The sequence below is a fragment of the Lathamus discolor genome, chromosome 14 (assembly GCF_037157495.1).
Source record: "Lathamus discolor isolate bLatDis1 chromosome 14, bLatDis1.hap1, whole genome shotgun sequence".
Classification (NCBI taxonomy): domain Eukaryota; kingdom Metazoa; phylum Chordata; class Aves; order Psittaciformes; family Psittacidae; genus Lathamus; species Lathamus discolor.
Genome location: NC_088897.1, coordinates 12,205,326 through 12,209,876, shown reverse-complemented (window position 1 = coordinate 12,209,876; position 4,551 = coordinate 12,205,326).

The following is a 4,551-nucleotide window of genomic DNA, read 5'->3' as shown; positions in this document are numbered from 1 at the left end:
CACATCATGGCCTTGTGGGCATGGAGACAGGGCTCACTCCTCAGGCAGAGATCTCACATCTCTGTGGGAAGGACCCGAAGCAGGGACCAGCCTCTTCCTACCTGGGGAGAACAGAGGGTGTCCTCTCGCACAGCACCACCGGCTCTCTGTGCACTGACACCTTGCTTAGTGAATCAAACCTGGTTTACACCACGCACCCCTCTCCATTGCCCAGGCAGATGAGGTTCATTCGCCCAAACTCTCACGTCCCCATTTCTTTCTTGACTGTTTCACCAGCACATTCTGTTTGGTTGGTTTGGTTTTATTTTACTTACACAGCTTTTAGTGGCTTTGCATTAAAGACAAGGACTAGTGTATTCATAGAATCATAGAACCCCAGACTGGTTTGGGTTGGAAGGGTCCTTAAAGCTCATGCGGTTCCAATCCCTGCCAAAGGCAGGGACACCTTCCCGTAGCGCAGGCTGCTCTGCAGTGCATGCAGGAGCTGAGCAGTCTCAGGCAGGGACTGTTCCCCCTCTATTGCTGCATAGTGGTAAGTACAGCGTCACTGACAGCTACCTGATGGGCTGATCCATCCAGGAATGTTTGCAGAATTGAAATTACCTTCGCACACAACAGTGCTGGCATCAAAGTGGCTTTGAAATAGGAAAGAACAGAAACCCTCACTGTACTGTGCGCATTGCTGTGTGCCGTTGGTTTTGAGGCTCATTATTGCCAAGTAGCTGTGCTATGGGTGAAATGAGGGGTGGGCTTGGAAAGCTCTGCAGACACAAACGCAGGTCTGAGCAGGCTCTGCTGCTGCCGGGGGCATTGGTGCTGCTGCTCCCACCCGCCCGCAGAGTGGTGCCGGGTGGCCCCCGGTCACCCATGGGGCAGCCGTGCCGGGGTGCTGCAGTGTGGGACGGAGGCTCCTGGGCTGTGGGCTCGGCGGGGAGGCTGGAGCCGGGTCCCGCTGTGGGGAATGAGGCTCCCAGCGCCAGCCTGTGGAGGGGGCTGTCCTCACACCTTGGCACCAGGGCGGGTTGAGCACCCGTTAAACCTATTCTGCAGGTTGGAGGCTCCCTCCCGCGGGGTTTGGTTTGCCAAAACCACCCCACAGCTTTCTTTGGTGTATTCTTTCACTTGGCGCAGGTTTTTATGCAGGGAAGAGGCGACTCTAAGCAATGTAGAGGCAAACCCAGTTCTCCAAGGAGAGCACTTGGATTTCTCTGTATTGCATAGATGAAATCCTGTAGTTTCAAGCAGGTATTTAATCACCCAGTGGTTCTGCAGGAAGATCTGCTCAGTTCTTGGTCAGCGACCGCTCCCAGCGCAGGAGACCTCAGCATGCAGCCTATGGACTTTGGAAGGACCTTTCCCCCCACTATCTATCCACAGATCCGGATGCACTTCCTGCAGTGCCTGCAGGCTCTTGGTGCAGCATTGCCGTGTTCTGTGTTAAACACAGCTCGGGATTTCACCTGCTCAGAAGCTCACATCAACCACCCCGTGCTTCAGCACAGACCACATCCAAAACTCACCTCCAGCCCTGAGCCAGCACTCAGATCACACGAGTGAAGAGTGCAGCATCATTCACACTCAGCTCATTCACTTTAAACTGGCTACAGCCAGACTGTAGTGGAGGTTACTGTGTGTGTCATCCGAACAGCATCCAGTGTTATCTGAGGGACTGACTAAACAGGAAACTATAAACACAGAAGTTCAAATGCCCTCGCTGTTCCCTCAGGACAGGTACCTGACATGCCTCTGATGTGCTGGTGAAGGAAACAATAGCTTTAAAGCCTCTTAAGTTACATGATGAAAAAATCACATCAAAGTGTGTGACTGGCACTTTCAGAACCAGAGGTGCAAACTGAGGAGCCCTCCTTTGACCCAGAGGACCTGCTGCATCCTGCAGTGGCTCCCGTATCCTGCAGCGGCTCCTGCATCCCGCAGCCTCCTGCATCCCGCAGCAGCTCCTGCATCCCGCAGCAGCTCCCACATCCCGCAGCAGCTCCTGCATCCCGCAGCAGCTCCCACATCCCGCAGCAGCTCCTGCATCTCGCAGTGGCTCCTGCATCTTGCAGCGGCTCCTGATCCCACAGCCTCCTGCATCTCGCAGCGGCTCCTGCATCCCGCAGCCTCCTGCATCCTGCAGCAGCTCCCGCATCCTGCAGCGGCTCCTGCCCAGGGTCACTGAAGGGAGCAGCCAGACAAGGAAGAGCAGTGAGGCCTCAGCACTGGTGGCCTGAGGGAAGGTGGGTGCTGACTTCAGAGCAAGCCGCGTTGCTCCCCCGTGTTCCCTGTCCCAGGTCCGTGCCTGGCCGGGCTGCACGGAGAGCCCGGTGACTGCTCTCCACAAGTGTGGGGCATAACAGGGTAGGAATTGGACCTCTCTGTACCTTGAGCTCATACACCAAGCTTTAAAACTCCCCCTAAGTGTTCACAAAGTCAATCCAAATAAGTGTTCTGGTTTACTGCTGTCCCTACTAACAGGGTCAAATGATTCAGTGGAAACCTTTCCTAGTATAATCCTCCAGAGGTGGATGAATGCGAGTTGATGGATTCTGGATGTGGTCCCAAACTGCTGCATCGGTTGGGTCCAAAAACGCACAATAAATGAATTTAATCAGGAAACATTGCTCCGATAGGAACATTTAATGGCACTGATTTATGCTTTCAGCAGCCAAAGTCAGGAGCTGCTTAGCAGAGCCGAAGGTTTCAGAACAAACAACTCTCCTTGGAGATTAAAGTGTTGCAGAAGACGTTACCAGACAGGCAGCAGGGAAGTTTCGCCTCTGCTGAAGCCGTTAACGCAGCACGGGACTGAACCCTTCAAACGCGCCTGAAAGTGCTGCGTTTAAAAGCTGTGTTTAACGAGTTCAGTCCCTCAGAGCAGCGGCCACTGCACTGCCAGGAGCTCCTCTAACGGCTCCTTTCTGCTGTCTTGGTTTGCTTCAGCTCCAACCCCTCGCAGGGCGCAGAGCGGGTGCCGCGTGCCCCGCGAGGGCAGGAGGTGTGCGGGTGAGAGGTGCTGTTTGCAGAGCGGCGTTGGTCACGGAATGGCAACTCCTGCTTACGGCCGTGGCGCTCAGAGAGCACTGTGAGCCTGCGGGGCTTGTGGGACTGGGCACGCTGTGACAGAGGTTGAAGCCCTGGCTCCTCTGCTGCCATGAGGCGAACCCGAGCTCAGGATGTGACAAACACAGCCCCACATGCGTAATACAGTGGGATACACCCAGGTGACACAGCCACACAGAGTGTGTGCGTGGGGTGGCTGCACCTTCAGAGCCCACCCTGGGCCCGTGGGCTGGGACAGCCCATGCATGGGCTTGGGTTTGCGCTATTCCTCAGGTTCATTCCTTTTTAAATGGAATAAAAGCTCTCCCATGAAAACCTTCTTTTCCCAATCCCATCCCTTCCACAAGAGGCATGGTTTACTAAGGGCGGTTTATCTGTGCTTTACTTCAGTACCTTTTCTCAGCCCCAAACCCAAAGTTTTGGCAGACATTTAGCATGGAAAACTGCCGTGTGGATAATGAAAGGTTAATCTGGTTTTGCAGGCTACTGAGAAAAACGGTCTTGCAAAGGCAACATCAGCTAACGCTGGCCACCGGCAGCGCGTTCAGCCCTGCTGCGATGGAGCAGGCCCGGCATGCCATGGCTTCTGTGGACCCTTTTCCGAGGTTCCCTCTTTCCCTGTTTTTCCTCTGTGGAAAGGGCCTGGCTTTTCCCCTGTGTGCGGCACGGGGCGGTGACCACAGCGGAGCCCTCGGCCATGAGCTGCTGGGGACAGGTCCTGCTCCGGCAGCGCAAGGTGGAACCCGGAGAAGGGTCCGTGGGGAGGAAGGCGCCGCCCGATGCGGGGCCGCAGGTGCTCGGGGCGGTGACCGCGGTGGCGCCCGGGGCGCGGTGCGGGTCCGACACCGCCGGGGCTGCCCGTGCTACCGCGAGGGCCCCGCGGGGCTGCGGAACGGGCCGCGGCGCGCGGGGAATCCCCGCCTCGCGCGCCTCCGGGGCGCGCCCCCGCGCCGCCCGGGAACGCCGCGTTGCGGCGAGCGGCGGCTCCTGCCCGCGCGGGCGGGTGTGGCGCGGGGCGGCCCCTTTAAGGCGCGCGGCGGCGGCGCGGGGCGCCCATGTGGAGGTGCTCCATGCCTTGTTGTCCTGCGCGCCCATTGGCCCGCGCCGCGGTGACATATTGTAATGGGCCGCGAGCGCACTGCGGGGGGAGGGCTGCCCGCAAAGCCCGGCGGCCGGAGCGCGGCGCCGCCGGCCCGGCTCCGCGCCCGCCGCGCCCGCCGCCCTCCCGCCGCCGGCACCCGCCCCGGCCCGAGCCGCCCGCCGCGGCCGCGCCCCGTCCCCGCTGCCGGCGGGGCTGCCGGGCCCCCCCCGCGTGGCGCCGGTCCGGGCCGTGCGCCGCGTCCCGTCCCGCCCCGTCCGGTCCGGGCGGCGCCCTCGCTCCTCGCCGGGACTTGCCGCCGCCCGCCGCGTAGTAGCGGTGCCGCGCCAGCGCCCGCCTGTTGTGTTTCTGTTGCCGCCCGCCATCTTGTCGCCAGCGCTGCGGCCGTCGGG